Source organism: Dasypus novemcinctus, chromosome 21, assembly GCF_030445035.2.
Source record: "Dasypus novemcinctus isolate mDasNov1 chromosome 21, mDasNov1.1.hap2, whole genome shotgun sequence".
Classification (NCBI taxonomy): domain Eukaryota; kingdom Metazoa; phylum Chordata; class Mammalia; order Cingulata; family Dasypodidae; genus Dasypus; species Dasypus novemcinctus.
Genome location: NC_080693.1, coordinates 32372726 through 32390565, shown reverse-complemented (window position 1 = coordinate 32390565; position 17840 = coordinate 32372726). Strand labels below are relative to the sequence as shown.

The following is a 17840-nucleotide window of genomic DNA, read 5'->3' as shown; positions in this document are numbered from 1 at the left end:
GGGATGACCACACAGCCCGTGAGTGGCATCTGGGAAGAGCATCAAGGGCATCCACGGCCCAACAAGAGGGACCTGGCCAGAATGGAGATGCGAAGACCTCAGGAAAGAGGAGATCTGGGCAGTATCAGTGAGAAAAGCCAGATCAAAAACTCGATGGGGAAAGTAGGAAGAGAGGAGCCAGTAAAAGCGAGTCATGATGGGGACAGATGTTAGGTCTGTGGGTGAGGTGGGAGTGGAGAGCCTGGACTTGGGAGAGTAAAGATTTTTCTTCCTGATAGATTCCAATTATACCCTCTGAGTCCTGCAACAACCAAGGATCAGGTTTCCCTGCAAACACCTGCGAGGAGTAGGGAGTACACGCTGATTGTTCAACAGTCAGAAGTTCAAGTGCACCAATGACAGGGTGGCATGAGAAAGACAAGAGGGAAAAGCAAAGAGCAGAATGGATGAAGCAGAGAAAAGAAAAAGTGGTGTTGGAGAGAGCAAGCAACAGGCAGTCCAGCAGCAAAGGGAAGAGGAAGTTTCAAGGAGTTGAAGGCTGGACTACTTAATATTGTGAATAAACAGCCTTAGCAGTTGTTTTTCTCATCGGTAACAATGCAAGAGAGAAGATAGTGGGGCAACATCTTTATTCCCCCTCCCCCGCATTGTCTGCACTCTGTCTGCTCTCTGTGTCCATTCGCTGTGTGTTCTTCCTTGTCTGCTTGTCTTTTTCTTCTCATCTTTCTCTTTAGGAAGCATTAGAACCAATCCCAGGAACTCTGCTGTGGGAGAGAGGCACTCAATTGCTTGAGCCACCTCAGCAACCTGTCTGCTGCATCTCCCACTGTCTCTCCTCTGCAACTCCCTTTGTTGAGTCGCCAGCTCTCTGCAGCGTGGGCCAGCTTGACTTCACCAGGAGGCCCCAGGAATTAAACCCAGGGCCTCCCATGTGGTAGAAGGGAGCCCAATGGCTTGAGCCACATCACTTTCCCCTTGAGCCACAGCCAGTTCCCACAACATCTTTAAAGTACTGAAAGAGGGGAGTGGGTGTAGCGCAGTGGTTGAGTGCCTGTTTTGCGTGTATAAGGTCCCAGGTCCAGTCACTGGTACCTCCTAAAAATAAAAATAAAGTACTGGAAGAAAAAGAACCGTCACCTAGAATTCAATACCTAGAGAAATGCATTTAGAAAAATGAGGGAAGCGGATTTGGCTCAACTGATAGAGCACCCATCTACCATATGGGAGGTCCAGGGTTCAAACCCCGGGCCCCCTGACCCATGTGGTGAGCTGGCCCACGCACAGTGCTGATGTGTGCAAGGAGTGCTGTGCCATGCAAGGGTGTCCCCCGTGTAAGGAAGCCCCATGCACAGGAGTGCACCCCTCAAGGAGAGCTGCCCCATGTGAAAAAAGTGCAGCCTGCCCAAGAGTGGCACCGCACACATGGAGAGCTGACGCAGCAAGATAATGAAAAAAGAGACACAGATTCCTGGTGCCGCTGACAAGAGTGCAAGCGGACAAAGAACACATAGCAAATGGACACAGAGAGCAGACAATGGGGCAGGGGGAAGGGGAGGAAATAAATAAAAAATAAATCTTAAAAAGAGAGAGAGATAGAAGAAAATTAACAAGTGTTGGTGAGGATACAGAGAAATAAGAACCATCGTTCATTGTAAGTGGGAATGCAAATTGGTGTAACTGCCGTGAAAAATAATTTGGGGCAAGATAGCAGAGTAAGGAGCTCTAAGGGTCAGCTCATCCTACAAGGCAGTTAGTAATCACCCAGAGCTATCTAAAGCACCTTTTTGGGGGACCCAGGAGACCAGAAGAGCATCCTGCAACATTCTTGAAGGAATAGAAGAAGGAGACTGCACATCTGCAGAGAAGATTCCTGAGAAGAGCGCTCCACACTGCAGAAGCCAGTGCCCATCCTCCATTGACAGAGCTATTCCCTGACTGGATTTGGAAGCTCCCATTTCCCAAAAATGGGGGAGGAAGAGATGGCCAGGTACTGACTTCAGCTGCTGATTAGTAAATTGGGCTGGCTAAAGTATAATCCTAAGAACAGCTGAACTTTGAACCTGCCCAAGTCAGAAAGAGACTTGTGGCTGCCATTTTAACTCTTCCCCCCCCCCCCCCCCCCCCCCCCCCCCCCCCCCGCTTTCAATCAGGGCTGGAAATTACAGTGATGGTTGGGACCGGTTTCTTTCCACCCAGATCAGAATGCAGCCCTAGCTTAGGCCCTAGCCCCACCTTCAGCAGAAGGAAACTGGGGAGACCTACACCAGCCTCTCTGGGCAACTGCAGGTACTTTCAGCCCTCATGGACTGGTTGGTTGAGTGCCTGAGGCTCCACCCCTAAGCCCCCATAGGATAGGAGGAGCCTGGTGTTCCTGCATCCTCACTGGGCATCTGCAGGCGCTTTCAGCCCACACAGACTAGTTTTTGGGCACCTGTGGTTCCATCCTCACGCCTTAAAGGACAGAAGAAACAGTACTCCCTCAGCCTCTCAGGGTAACTGCAGGCACTTTTGGCCCACATGGATTAGATTGTTGAGTCCTCCAGAGTGTCCACCCCAACCCTAACAGGAGAGGAGGGCTGGAGCTAAATCAGTCTACCTGATCAACTACAGTCAGTTTTGACCCACACAGCTTAGTTTGCTGCCCACACTTGCAGCTCCATCCCCACCCAGGTAGGGAAGGAAGGGGCATGAAGCTTCATCAGTCTCTTCAGGCAATGACAGATGGTCTTGGCCTGCACAGCTTGAATTACTACATGCAGTGGTGACTCTGTCCCTTCCCCTGGCAGAAGAGAAAGGTGGGAGAAGCTTAATTGCTTCCTAGGGCAATGCAGGCAGTTTCAGCCTCCACAGCTTACAGCACCAACTACACCCTCAGCTCTTACTACACAACAAGCAAGGAAGACAGGGCAAGAAAGCCCTAAACTAAGAGAGAAACTGTGCCCAGAATAAATACATTTAGTAAGCCAGTTTCTAATACACCAACAAAAAATTACAATCCATACCAAGAAACAAGAAGGTATGGTCCAGTCAAATGAAAAAGATAAACCTCCAGATGACATAAAGGAGTTAAGACAACTAATCATAGAAGCTCAGAATCTCCTTAGTAAATTCAATGAGATGGCCAAAGAGATTAAGTATATTAAGGGGAAGTGGATTTGGCTCAACTGACAGAGCTCAACTCCTACTATATAGGAGGTCCAGGGTTCAAACCCAGGGCCTCCTGATCCATGTGGTGGCCTACACACAGTGCTGATGCACACAAGGAGTGCCATGCCACAAAGGATTGTCCCCTGCATAGGGGAGCCCCATGTATAAGGAGTGCACACCGCAAGGAGAGCTGCCCCATGTGAAAAAAGCACAGCCTGCCCAGGAGTGGCGCTGCACACACAGAGAGCTGATGCAGCAAGATGACACAACAAAAAGAGACACAGATTCCCGGTGCCGCTGACAAGAATGCAAGTGGACACAGAAGAACACACAGCAAATGGACACAGAGAGCAGACAATGGCCGGGGGAGGGGGGAAGGGGAGATAAGTAAATAAAAAATAAATCTTTAAAAAAAAAAGAAGACATTTGTGGCAGTTTGAGATTATTTATGAATTCCAAAAAGAGAGCTTATGTCTGTAAACCAGTCTGTTTCTCTGAGTGTGATACCCTTTGGTTGTATTAGATTCAGCTGAGATTTCACTGATTAAATTATGTTAAGATTAGGGCTCTGATTTGACCATGTCAGTAGAGTATCTCTCAGCCTGAGTCTCTGCCCCCTTCATGGGCTATAAAAATGGACATCAATCAAGGAGACAGAAGAAAATACACAAGAAAGGAGGAAGGGAACCCCATAGACATGGAGGAGATCCTGTGGCCTTGGGAAAAGAGATGAACCATTTGCCTGATAGTTTTCAGTTGAAGATAAGAGAGCAGCTGAGCCCTATGCCAGCCTATGGCTGAGACTGGAAGAAGCTGAGCACACAGAGCCTTATGAGGAAAGAGGAAGGCTGAACTCTCACAGATGTTACCTGCCATCTTGTGTCAACATGTAGCAACAGAAGAAGTAGATGTGGCTCAAGCATTTGGGTACCTGCCTATCACATTGGATGTCCTGGGTTCAATTCCCAATGCCTCCTAGGGAGGATGAGCAAAACAGCAAGCTGGTACAGTGGGCCGGCATAGTGAGCTAATAAAACAAGATGATACAACAAGGATACACAAAGAGAAAACATAATAAGAGAAACAACAAAGCAGGGAGTGGAGGTGGATCAAGTGATTGAGTGCCTCTCTCCCAAATGGAAGGTCCCAGTTTGGTTCCCAGTGCCTCCTAAAGAGAAGAGAAGATGAGCTGACGCAGAGAGTGTACAACAAATGGACACAGAGAGCAGACAGCAAGCACAAACAACAATGTGGGTGGGGGGAAATAAAATAAACCTTTAAAAAAAAACATGTGGCAACAGACTTTGGGTGAGAAAATACCTCTTATGGTACCTTTCATTGGGCTCATTAGGGCCTTGTAAACTGTAAGATTTTACCCCAAATAAATATGCTTTTTTAAAAACCCACAGGGACGCAGATGTGGCTCAAGTGATGAGGCCTCCACCTACCATATGGGAGGACCTGGGTTCAATCCCTGGGGCCTCCTCGTGAAAAAGAAGAGAAAGTGTGCCTGCATGGCAAGCCAGTGCCTGCATGGCGAGCCGAGTGCCCACATGGTGAGTTGAGTTCAGTGCCCATGTGGGTGCCCTTGCAGTGAGCCAAGTGCCTGCACAGTGAGCCAGTGGCCACGTGGTGAGCTGAGTGCCCATGCAGTGAATCAAGTGCCCGTGTGAGTGCCCACATGGTGAGCCAGTGGCCACGTGGTGAGTCGAGTGCCTATGCAGCAAGCCAAGTGCCTTCGCAGTGAGCCAGTGCCTGCACAAGTGAGTCACACAGCAAGACAATGACACAACAAAAGAGAGAATGAAGGGGAGACTCAAGGTGAAATGCAGTAGGTACCAGGAACTGAGGGCTCAATTGACAGGGAAACTCTCTCCACATCAGAGCTCCCCAGGATCGAATCCCAGTGAATCCAAGAGGAGAAAGACGAAAAGAGAAGACAAAAAAAGAAATAGATACAGAAGATTACACAGTGAATGGACACAGACAGCAAAAACAGCAGGGTGGGGGAGGGGAAAGGGAAGAAAAAATAAATAAACCAACAGATTTCTGGTACTTTGCATCAGTATCGTTTGGCTGACTAATACAACACTGCATGAACACAAAGAAGAATTTGAAAGCATACATAGGAAAATAGCAGACCTTATGGGAATTGTATTAGTCAGCCAAAGGGGTGCTGATGCAAAATACCAGAGATTGGTTGGCTTTTACAAAGGGTATTTATTTGGGGTAGGAGCTTACAGATACCAGGCCATAAGGCATAAGTTGCTTCCCTCACCAAAGTCTATTTTCACGTGTTGGAGCAAGATGGCTGATGACAGCTGTGAGGGTTCAGGCTTCCTGGGTTCCTCTGGGCTCAGCTCCTCTGTTTCCTCCACAAGGTCAGCTGTAGACTATGAGGCTCTCTAGGCTTTGCCTTTCTCCACAAGGTCAGCTGTAGACTATCAGGTGAATGGCTCTGTCTCTCTCCCTGAGGTTTCTGCTGTGTCTAAGGAGCCATCTCTATTCCTCTGTATTCTTCTCCTAGCTCAGGTTCTCTCATCCCGAGGCTTGCTTCTCTTTCCTCTGCATGCTGACTTCTTGGGGCTCCAGCTTAAGACTTCAGCATCAAACTCCAACAACAAAACTCCAACATTGGAAACCCTCAACTCTGTCCTTTGCCATGCCTTTTATCTATTTGGGCCCTAATGATGTGGCCCAATCAAAGCCCTAATCATAACTTAATTATACCCAAGTACAGACCAGATTACAAACATAATCCAGTATCTCTTTTTGGAATTCGTAACCATATCAAACTTCTAAAGGAATGAAAGGCACAATAAATGAAATTAAAAATACACTGGAGGTGGGAGCAGATATGGCTCAAGCAATTGGGCGCCCACCTCCCACTTGGGAGGTCCCAGGTTCAGTTATCTGTGCCTCCTAAAAAAGACAATGAACAGACATCAAGCAAAAACAATGAGCAGACAACAAGCAAAAACATAATGAGCAGGGAGTGGATGTGGTTCAGGCAGTTGAGCACCCACCTTTCACATGGGAGATCCAAGGTTAGGTTCCCAGTGCCTCCTAAAGAAAAAAACAAACAGACAAAGAACAGACAATTAGCACAAAGCAACAAGCAAAGACAATGAGCAAAAACAGTGAGCAAACAGACAAGAGTCATCTTGATGGGGGTGGGAAAAATATATATATTTTTAAAAATACACTGTAGAAGAGCAGATGTAGCTCTAATGGTTGAGCATATGCTTCCCATGTATAAGGTCCGGGGGTTCGATCCCTGGTACCTCCTGAAACCAAACCAAAAAAAAAAACTCTCATTGAGGAGCAGATGTAGCTCAGTGGTTGACCTCCTGCTTCCCATGTATGAGGTCTTGGGTTCATTCCCCAGTACCTCCTAAAAAAAAAAAAAATACAATGGAGGCATAAAACAGCAGATTTGAGGAAGCAGAAGAAAGGATCAGTGAGCTTAAAGACATGGCCTCTATAAGCAAATATAGAAAAGAACAGATAAATAAAAGAATAGAAAAAACTGAACAAGGTCTCAGGGAACCAAATGACAGTAAGAGACATGTAAATATATGTGCCATGAGTGTCCCAGAAGGAAAAGAGAAGGGTAAAGGGGCAGAAGGAATATTTGAAGAAATAATGATAGAAAATTTCCCATCCCTATTGAAGGATATAGATACCCATGTCCAAGAAGCACAATGTACTCATATCCAAATAAATTGACCTACTCCAAGACACATACTAAAGAGAATATCAAATGCTGAAGACAAAGAGAGAATTCTGAAAGAAGCAAGAGTAAAGTAATCCATCACATACAAGGAACACTCAACAAGATTAAATGCTGATTTCTCATCAGAAACCATGGAGACAAGAAAGCAGTAGTATTATATATTTAAGATACCACAAGAGAAAATTTTCCAGCTAATAATATTACATCCAGCAAGACTGTTTTACAAAAATGAGAATGGGATTAAAATATTCACAGAAAAAGAGAAACTGAGGGAGTTTATTTTTTTTTTTTAAAGATTTATTTATTTATTTAATTTCCCCCCCTCCCCTGGTTGTCTGTTCTTGGTGTCTATTTGTTGCGTCTTGTTTCTTTGTCTGCTTTTGTTTCTTTGTCCGCTTCTGTTGTCATCAGACGGCATGGGAAGTGTGGGCGGCGCCATTCCTGGGCAGGCTGCACTTTCTTTTCACGCTGGGCGGCTTTCCTCACGGGCGCACTCCTTGCGCGTGGGGCTCCCCCACGTGGGGGACACCCCTGCGTGGCACGGCACTCCTCGCGCGCATCAGCACTGCGCATGGCCAGCTCCACACGGGTCGAGGAGGCCCGGGGTTTGAACCGCAGACCTCCCATATGGTAGACGGACGCCCTAACCACTGGGCCAAAGTCCGTTTCCCCTGAGGGAGTTTATAACAAAGAGACCAGCTTTGCAGGAAATACTAAAGGGAGTCCTGCAGCCTGGAAAGAAAAGACAGGTGACAGAGGCTTGGAAGAGAGCCTAGAAATGAAGATTATATCAGTAAAAGTAAACAAAAGTGTCAAAAGAGTGGTGAAAATAAAACATGACAGATAAAACCCAAAGGTCAGGAAGCAGCTGTGGCTCAATCAGTTGGGCTCTCATCTACCATATGGGAGGCCCTGGGTTCATGTCCCAGGGCCTCCTTGTGAAGACAGGCTCACCCACAAGCGCTGCAGAGCACCGCCCAGCCCACAAGTGCCATGGAGAGCCAACTCAGCCAGGCAAAGCAACAAAAAAGGGAGACAAGCAAAAACACAGAAGAGCATGCAGTGAATGGACACAGAGAGCAGACAGCAAGCAAGCCACAAGGGGGCAGGGAAAATTTTAAAATACATTAGAATTTTTTTTAATTTAAAAATAAATAAACAACCCAAATGTCAAAATGGGTGAAGAGCTGCCTTTACAGCATAACACTGAATGTGGCTTTTTTTAAGATTTCTTTATTTCTCCCCCCTTCCTCCATTGTCTGCTCTCTGTGTCCATTCGTTGTGTGTTCTTCTGTGTCTGCTTGTATTTTCATTAGGTGGCTCCAAGAAACAATCCTGGGACCTTCTGGAGTGGGAGAGAGGTGATGGTTCTCTTGTGCCATCTCAGCTCCCTGGTCTGTTGCATCTCATGTCTCTCCTCTGTGTCTCTTTTTGTTGCATCATCTTGCTGCATCAGCTCTCCACATGGACCAGCACTCCTTGCATGGGGCAGCGTGATCCGGCTTGCCACATGGGCCAGCTCGCCTTCACCAGGAGGCCCTAGGTATTGAACCCTGGGCCTCCTATATGGTAGACAGGAGCCCAATTGCTTAAGCCACATCCATTCCTGACATTGAATGCTAATGATTTAACTCCCCAGTCAAAAGACACAGAGTGGTGGAATGCATAAGAAAAAATGAGCCATCTATATGCCGTCTGCAAGAGACTCACCTTAGACCCAAGGATACCAATAGATTGAAAGTGAAAGACTGGAAAAGAAGATATTCTATGCATGCAGTAACCAAAAAAAAAAAAAAAAGCTGGAGTAGCTATACTTATATTGGATGAAATAGATTTCAAAAGCAAAACTGTTATTAGAGACAAGGAAGGACATTAAATATTAATAATAGGGGCAATTAATCAGGAAGAAATAACAATCATAAATGTATATGTGCCTATCCAGGATAACCCAAATTACATGAGGCAAACACTGGCAAAACTGAAGGGAGAAACAGACATCTCTACAATAATAGTTGGAGACTTCAATACACCAATCTCAGCATTGGATAGAACATCTGAGCAGAGGATCAATAAAAAAGCAGAGAGTTTGAATAATATGATAAAAGGACCAAACCTAATAGACATATACAGAACACTGCACCCAAAACCAGCAGGATATACATTATTTTAAAATGCTCGTGGATCTTTCTCCAGGATAGGTCACATGCTAAAGCTCAAAGCAGAACCCAATAAATTCAACAAGACCAAAATTATACAAAGCACTTTCTCTGATCATAATGGAATAAAGCTGGATATCAACAACAGGCAGAAAAAAGGGAAAATTCACAAATATATGGAGATTAAACAACATACTTTTAAATAATCAGTGGGTCAAAGAAGAAATTGTGAGAGAAATCAATAAATATCTCAAGATGAACTTAAATGAGAACACAATATATCAGAACTGATGGAATACATGCGAAAACAGTGCTGAGAGGGAAATTTATAGCCCTCAATGCTTACATTAAAAAAGAAGACCTAAAATCAATGACCTAACTACATAGTTGGAAGAATTAGAAAAAAAGAGCAAACCAATCCCAAAGCAAGTAATGAAATAACAAAGATAAAAGCAGAAATAAATGAAATTGAGAACAAAAACAGTAGAGAGCATTAACAAAACCAAAAGCTGGAGTGTTAGGAGGATTGATTCTGACCTGTTCCTCCTGCAGGAAGGCAGATTGGAACATGATGATTGGAGGTGACATGATATGTGATTAACATTCTGCATGATCAGGACATGCAACACCCTGACTGCTCCAAGGACCTCATCAAGAAAGTAAAACAGTGGGAAGTGGCTGTGGCTCAAGCAACTGAGCTCCCGTTTTCCATATGGAGGACCCAGGTTCATTCCCTGGGACAGCCTGGTAATTAATTAATTAATTAATTTTAAAAAAGAAAGTAAAATGGGAACTCCCTCAATAGGAGAAAATAATTGGAAACCACATATCCTATCCATTCTATATAAAGAGATCATACAATCCAAAAATAAAAGAGCAAGCAATCCAATTTAAAAGTGAGCAAAAGGCTTAAATAAACATTTCTCCAAAGGGGAAACATAAATGGCAAAAAAACACATGAAAAAAGTGTTCAATATCACTACCTATTAGGGAAATGCAAATCAAAATGACAATGAGATATCATCTCACACCACATAGAATGGCCATTATTGAAAAATAAAAAACACTAAGTGCTGGAGAGGATGTGGAGAAATAGACACACTTCTTCACCGTTGGTGGGACTGTAAAATGGCACAATCGCTGTGGAAGACAGTTTGGTAGTTCCTCCGGAAGCTAAATATAGAACTGCCATATAATCCAGCAATTCCTCTGCTAGGAATATATCCAGCACTGAAAACTGTGACATGAACAGACATTTGCACACAGATGTTTATAGGGGCATTATTCACAATTGCCAAAAGATGCAAACAACCCAAGTGCCCATCAGCTGATAAATGGATAAATAAAACCATACTGATTGTATTAGTCAGCCAGAGGGTGCTGCTACAAAGTACCAGAAATCTGTTGGCTTTTATAAAGAGTATTTATTTGGGGCAAAAGCTTACATTTACAAGGCCCTAAAAAGTCCAATTTAAGGTACCATAAAAGGTACTTCCTCACCAAAGTGTGTTGCCACATTTTGGAGCAAGCTGGTTGCCGATCTCTGTAAGGGTTCAGCTTCCTCCTCCTCTTAAGGCCCTGTGAACCCAGCTTCTTCCAATCTCAGCTGTAGGCTGGTGAGCTCGTTTCTTCCCAGGCCTTCTCAGCTTCTCAGGACTCTGGTCTCTTCAGCTGCAAACTATCAGGCTAATGGCTCAGCCCTCTCCAGGGTCCCAGCATCCAAGTTCTCTCCTCTGCCATGTCTGTGGAGCTCTCTCTGTTCCTGCATCTCTTCTGTGTGAGTGTCCATTTTTATAGCCCACCAAACAGAAAGTGTACACCCATTAAGAATTAACTCCCCATCCCCCCTCCCTCCAACCCCTGGTAGCCAATATTCTGCTTTCTGTGTGTATGAATTTGTTATTCTAGGTATTTGTCCATTTATGTCTGGCTTATTTCACTCAACATGATGTCATCCATGTTGTAGCAAGTATCAACACTTCATTAATTTTTGTGGCTGAATAATATTCCATTGTTAAGTATATATCACATTTTGTTTATATTTTCATCAATTGATAGTCACTTGTGTTGCTTCCACCTTTTGGCTATTGTAAATAATGCTGCTATGAACACTTGTATACAAATGTCTGGTCGAGTCTCTGCTTTCAATTTTTGGGACTGTATACCTAGACCTGGAAATTCCAAATCATATGATAATTCTATGTTTCATTTTCTGAGGAACCACTAACCTGGTTTCCACAGCAGATACCCCATTTTATATTCCTACCAACAAGGTATGAGGTTTCGAATTTTCCACATCCTTGCCAACACTTCTTATTTTCTTATGTATGCCCTCCTCCTGGGTCTAAAGTGGTCTCTTTAGATTTACATTTCCCTAATGGCTAATGAAGTTGAGCATCTTTCATGTACTTATCAGCTGTTTGTCTGTCTTCTTTGGAGAAATGTCCATTCAAGTCCTTTTCCCATTTTTTAATTGGGTTGTCTTTCTTAATTTTGAGTTGTAGGATTTCTTTAAATATTTTGGATATTAAACTTTTATCATATATATGGCTTCCAGATACTAAACTTTTATCATATATATGGCTTCCAAATATTTCCTCCCATCCTGTAAGGTGGTCTTTTCACTTTCTTGATAATATTTTTGTTTGTTTGTTTGTTTGTTTAAGGAGGTACTGGGGATTGAACCTAGGACCTCGTACATGGGAAGCAGGTGTTCAACCACTGAGCTACATCTGCTCCCCTTGATAATGTCTTTTGACTCACAAAAGTTTTAAATTTGATGAAGTTCAATATATCTATTTTTCTTTTTGCTGCTTATGCTTTTGATGTAAAGCCTAAGAATACATTGCCTTGGGAAGTGGACTTGGCCCAGTGGTTAGGGCGTCCCCTACCACATGGGAGGTCCGAGGTTCAAGCCCTGGGCCTCCTTGACCTGTGTGGAGCTGGCCCATGCGCAGTGCTGATGTGCGCAAGGAGTGCCCTGCCACGCAGGGGTGTCCCCCGCGTAGGGGAGCCCCATGCGCAAGGAGTGCGCCCCGTGAGGAGAGCCGCCCAGTGCGAAAGAAAATGCAGCCTGCCCAGGAATGGTGCCAAACACATGGAGAGCTGACACAACAAGATGATGCAACAAAAAGAAACACAGATTCCCAGTGCCGCTGGTAAGGATAGAAGCAGTCACAGAGGAACACACAGCAAATGGACACAGAGAGCAGACAACTGGGGCGGGGGGGAGAGAAATAAATTTTAAAATCTTTTTTTAAAAAAAAGAATACATTGCCTGACACAAGGTCCTGAAGATATTTTCCTATGATTTCTTGAAATAATTTTATACTATTTGCTCTTACATTTATGTCATTGATCCATTTTGAATTAATTTTTGTATCTGTTTAGAGGTAGGAGTCTGTATTAGTCAGCCAAAGGGGTGCTGATTCACAGTACCAGAAATCTGTTGGCTTTAATAAAAGGTATTTATTGGGGTAAAAGTTCACAGTTACAAAAGCCCTAAAAAGCCCAACTCAAGGCTGCTTTCTTACCAAAGTCTGTTGCCACATGTTGAAGCAAGATGGCAGGTGATCTCTGTCTGGTCTTTCTCATCTCTCTTCCCGGGGCTTTAGCTTTATAAGCTTTCTCCTTTCTGCCACATAGCAGGAATGAATTGACCAAGGTCTCTCTGCTTCTGTGTATGGAGATCTCTCTCTTCCTGTATGGGTGTTCATTTACATCAGCCTGACAAGGGGGCAGGGACAACCCTGAGTCACACCCTACTGATATGTTCAAATCAAAGCCCTAATCTTTTATCAAGTAAACTTAAAACCTTTGAATTTACTACAGCCAAAGAGTATCACACCCAGAGGAACAGAAAAGTTTACAAACATAATTTTTCTCTTTTTTGGGGATTCATAAACAATATCAAACTGCTACACTCCACCTTCTAAATCCCAAAAAAGACAATACAATAATCAAAAAAACTTAAATCCTTTTGAGTAACAATGCTAAGTCCAAAATCACATCACAATTACAGTGATACAGTTTGTCTTGGGGCAAAGTCCCCCTAACTGTAGACCTACAAAACTTACAAACCAATTTATCTGCTTTCAATATACAGAGAGAAAGACATAGGATAAACATTTGCATTACCATAAGGAGAATTTGGGAGAGGAACCTGAGCCACTGGTCCCCAGCAGTTCTGAAAACCTGTGGGGCATACTCCAGGAGATTTCAAAGTCTGAGAGTCAATCCTAAGATGGTGGTTTCATCTCCTCAGGTCCCACCTTTCCACAGGCTTGCCCAGTGGCCATTTTCTTGGTTCCACCCTCATCAAACATCTGGTGGCAACTGAGCTCCAGACCTCACCCTCCAAGAACATTGGGGTGATGGCCACTCTTACCCCCATCTCTGGGGAAGTCTCAGCCCCCTTAGTACAGTGAGGTGGCGGCAACAATTTCCCTAATCTCTGGTATACAGGCCCAACTGGCGATCTGGCCTTCCCTGATCTAGGGGGACAGGCCCACCCCTCTCAGAGCAATGGGGTGTCAACCTCACTCTCCCCAACATATGGGGAATAGGTCTATCCCTCTCAGAGCACTGGGATGTCAGCCTCTCTCTCCCCAACCCTTGGGGAATGTGCCCCACCCTCTCTGTAGCCTGGGGTGGCAAAACTCTCCCAGAACAGCAGGCTGGAACATCCACTATCTTCAGATGCTGGGGCAAACTCACCCTCTCTGTACACATGGGTGGGGTTCCAATCTCAGCCCAAGGAGATTCTTAATTTCAGACCTCAGCTTCAATGGTTTTCCTCTTAAAGCCATTTTCCCTTCCATCTCTCCCTTCCGTGTCCCTTTTAGTCCAGGCTGAAAGTGGTTTTGTTCACACAGATCTCACACAAAACTTGTTGGTTTAGCAGCAGGAGGCAGGGATCCAAGCCATCAGACGGTAACACTTTCCACAAGTCTTTCCTGGATAATTGCATTTTGAATCCTGCCTTACAAGTTCCAAGTTTAGTTAATTCCTCAAATGGGGCACTATCATCTGGGGGCTTGATTTCCAGAAGCTTGGAATTCCTGGAATCAGTTGCAGGTTTCTTTGTGCCTAACAATTCAGTTCTTGGCTTATCTCCTTTATCTAGCATTTTGCTATAAGCTGCAAGGAGAAGCCAAGCTGCATTCTCCAAGTTTACTTTGCAAAGCTCTTCAGCTAAATGCCCAGGCTCGCCATTTTCAAATTCTGCCTTTCATATAACATTAGGAGTCAATCTTGCTAAATTCTTTGTGACTTGAAAACATGGATCACCTTTCCTCCAGTTTCCAATAACAGTTTCATCACTTCCTTCTAAGGCCTTTTCAGAAATAACTTCAGGGTCCATATTACCATCAATAGTCACTTCAGAACAACCTAGGCCTTTTCTATCAAGCATCTCACAATTCTCCAAAAAATACCTCTTACCTATTTATTTATTTTTTATCTCTCCCCTTCTCTGCCCACACCCACTGCCGCCCTCCCCCCCAGTTGTCTGCTCTCTGTGTCCATTCTCTGTGTGTTCTTCTGTGTTCCCTTGTATTCTTGTCAGTGGCACTGGGAATCTGTGTTTCTTTTTGCTGTGTCATCTTGCTGCGTCAACTCTCTGTGTGTGTGGCACCACACCTAGGCAGGCTGAACATTTTTCACGCTGGGCAGCTCTCCTTATGGGGCACACTCTTTGCGCGTGGGGCTCCCACCACAGGGGACACCCCTGCGTGGCACGGCACTCCTTGCGCGCATCAGCACTGCACGTGGGCCAACTCCACACAGGTCAGGAGTCCCTGGGTTTGAACCCTGGACCTCCCATGTGGTAGGCAGACGCGCTATCTGTTGAGCCAAATCCGCTTCCCTCCCCTTACCTATTTATAAAACCATTCCAGCATTTTTGAGAATTTTAAAAGAATTTGGTACCCCATTCTCTGGTACCAAATTCTGTCTGAGTCAACCAAAGGGGTGCTGATGCAAGCTACCAGAAATCTGCTGGCTTTTATAAAGGGTATTTATTTGGAATAAAAGCTTATCCTTACAAGGCCCTAAAGAGTCCAGCTCAAGGCTGCTTTCTTACCAAAGTCTGTTGCCACATGTTGAAGCGAGATGGCAGGTGATCTCTGTCTGGTCTTTCTCGTCTCTCTTCCCGAGGTTTTAGCTGTTTGAGCCTTCTCCTTTCTGATGCATGGCAGGACCGAAATGACCAAGTTCTCTCCTCTTCCGTGTATACAGAGCTCTCTCTTTTCCTGTGTGAGTGTCCATTTATATCAGCCCACCAAGGGGACGGGGACTCAATTCTGAGTCATGCCCTACTGACATGTTCGAATCAAAGCCCGAATCTTTTATCAAGTAACCTTAAAACCTTTGAATTTACTACAACCAAAGTGTATCACACCCAGAGGAACAGACCAGTTTACAAACATAATTTTTCTCTTTTTTTTTGGATTCATAAATAATGAACTGCCACAGTGTCCAAATTCATTCATTTGTTCAACAAGACTTTTTTTGCCCATTGAATGGTCTTGATTTTGGAAATCAACTGGCCAGAGATGTGTGGGTTTATTGCTGGACTGTCAATTCTATTCCACCGGTCTGCATGTTAAATCTTGTGCCTGTACCACACTGTTTTAATTACTATTGCTTTGTGATAAGTTTTGAAATCATGAAGTGTGAGTCCTCCTTATTTTTCTTTTTCAAGATTGATTTGGTTACTTGGGGCCCCTACAGATATGAATTTATGCACAAAAAAAAGGCTGTTGGAGTTTGATAGGGATAGCATTGAATCTGTAATCACTCTAGATCATATTGCCATCTTAATAACATTAAGTCTTCCATCCCATGAACACAGAATGTCTTTTCATTTATTTAGGTCTTCTTTCATTTCTTTTGGCCATGTTTTTTTGTTTTTGTTTTTGTTTTTGAGGCACCATTGATGGGAATTGAACCCAGAACCTTGTAAGTGGGAAGCCGGTGCTCAACCCTGAGCTATATTGACTCCCTTGAGATGGTTTTTTTGGTTGTTTGATTGTCTTTCTTGTTTTTAGGAGGCACCAGGAATCAAACCCAGGACCTCCCATGTGGGAAGCAGGTACTCAACTGCTTGAACCACATCCACTCCCTGTTTTTTGTTGCTTTCTTTTCAGCCATGTTTTGTAGTTTTCACTATACACTTCCTTGGTTAAATTTATCCCTAGATATTTTATTCTTCTAATACTATTGTAAATGGACTGGTTTTCTTAATTTCCTTTAAAAATTATTACTGGTGTTTAGAAATACAGTTAATTTTTGTGTTGATCTTGGACCACACAACTTTGCTATATGTGTATATTAGTTCTAGTGGCTTCCTTGTGGATTTGTTGGGATTTCCTATATACAGGATCATATCACCTGCAAACGGGTATAGTTTTACTTCTTCCTTTCTAATTTGGATGCCTTTTATTTATTTTTCTTATCTGATTGCTCTGGTTAGAACTTCCAGTACAACGTTAAAACATCCATTGTCTTGTTCCTGATCTCAGGAAGAAAGCTTTGTCTTTTACCATTGAACATAATACTTGCTGTGGTTTTTTCATAAATGTCCGTTTTTTTTCCTTAAAGATTTATGTCATTTTATTTCTCTCCCCTTCCCCCGCCCCCAGCCCTGTTGTCTGCTCTCTGTGTCCACTCGCTGTGTGTTCTTCTGTATCTGCTTGCACCCTCGGTGGCACCGGGAAACTGCATCTCTTCTTCGTTGTGTCAGCTCTCTGTGTGTGCGGCACCACTCCTAGGCAGGCTGCGCTTTTTTCACACAGGGCGGCTCTCCTTGCAGAGTGCATTCCTTGCACGGGGGGCACCCCCACACGGGAGCACCCCTGAGTGGCATAGCACTCTTGCACAGCAGCTCTGCGTGTGGGCCAGCTCACAACACTGGTCAGGAGGCTCTGGGGATCGAACCCTGGACCCTCCATATGGTAGGTGGACGCTCTATCAGTTGAGCCATGTCCGCTTCCTCATAAACGTCCTTTACCATGTTGAGAAGCTTCCCTTCTTTTCCTAGTTTTCTGAGAGTTTTTACCATGAAAGGATATTGGATTTTGTCAAATGCTTTTCTGATCTTAGGTTTTTTCCTGATCTGAGATGATCATTTTTTAACTTCTCTTCTTAAGTTACGTGAAATTCAATTTAAAAAGAGGTAAAATAAAAACTTTTTCAGATATACAAAAGCTGAACGCATTCATCACCAGCAGACTCATACATGAAATGTTAGAGGAAGTCCTTCAGGCAGAAAGAAAATGATATCAGATGGAAATATTGATCTACACAAAAGAATGAAGGGTACCAGAAATGGAAAATACATAGGATTTTCTTCTTAGTATTTGAATCTCCCTAAAACATAATTGACTATTTAAACAGCATAAAAGTATTGTGGAGGTCACAATATATGTTTAAGTAAAATGTATGACAACAACAGTATAAAAACTGGAAGGGAGTAATAGAAATATATTCTTGTAATGTTTTTACTCTGTGTAAAGTGGTAATAAAATGTATTTTGCACATGCTAGGGTTGAGATGGGCACATTTTTTGGATGAGGATATTTTTTATTGGACTATTTTCAAGAAAGTTATTTTCGTGTGAACAAATATATAAATATAAAGCCACCTAAAAATAAGAAACTAATTGGGATGCTTACCAGAGCAGCTGGAATTTGGACTTTTGCACATAAAGCTGGATAGGTTTGTCTTCCCAGAGCACCCATGTTCTCAGGGGTACACTGCAGGAAGCCTTACTTCTCATGTGAACATACAGCCTCTGGGGG

At 43.8% G+C, this 17840-nt stretch overlaps 1 long non-coding RNA gene and 1 other non-coding gene across 3 annotated transcripts in view; one reads left to right on the top strand and one right to left on the bottom strand.

Annotated features, from left to right (window-relative positions):
* The window catches only part of LOC131274835 (uncharacterized), a 57095-nt gene that overhangs the window by 2017 nt on the left and 37238 nt on the right, over positions 1 to 17840 (bottom strand). For both annotated transcript variants that reach the window (XR_011646995.1, XR_011646994.1), the window contains exon 2: positions 6174 to 6213. This is a non-coding gene — a long non-coding RNA (uncharacterized lncRNA). The remainder of the gene's footprint in view (positions 1 to 6173; positions 6214 to 17840) is intronic.
* Positions 9554 to 9686, top strand: LOC111761997 (U8 small nucleolar RNA). Its single transcript, XR_002795218.1, has one exon. It is a non-coding gene; the product is annotated as a U8 small nucleolar RNA (small nucleolar RNA).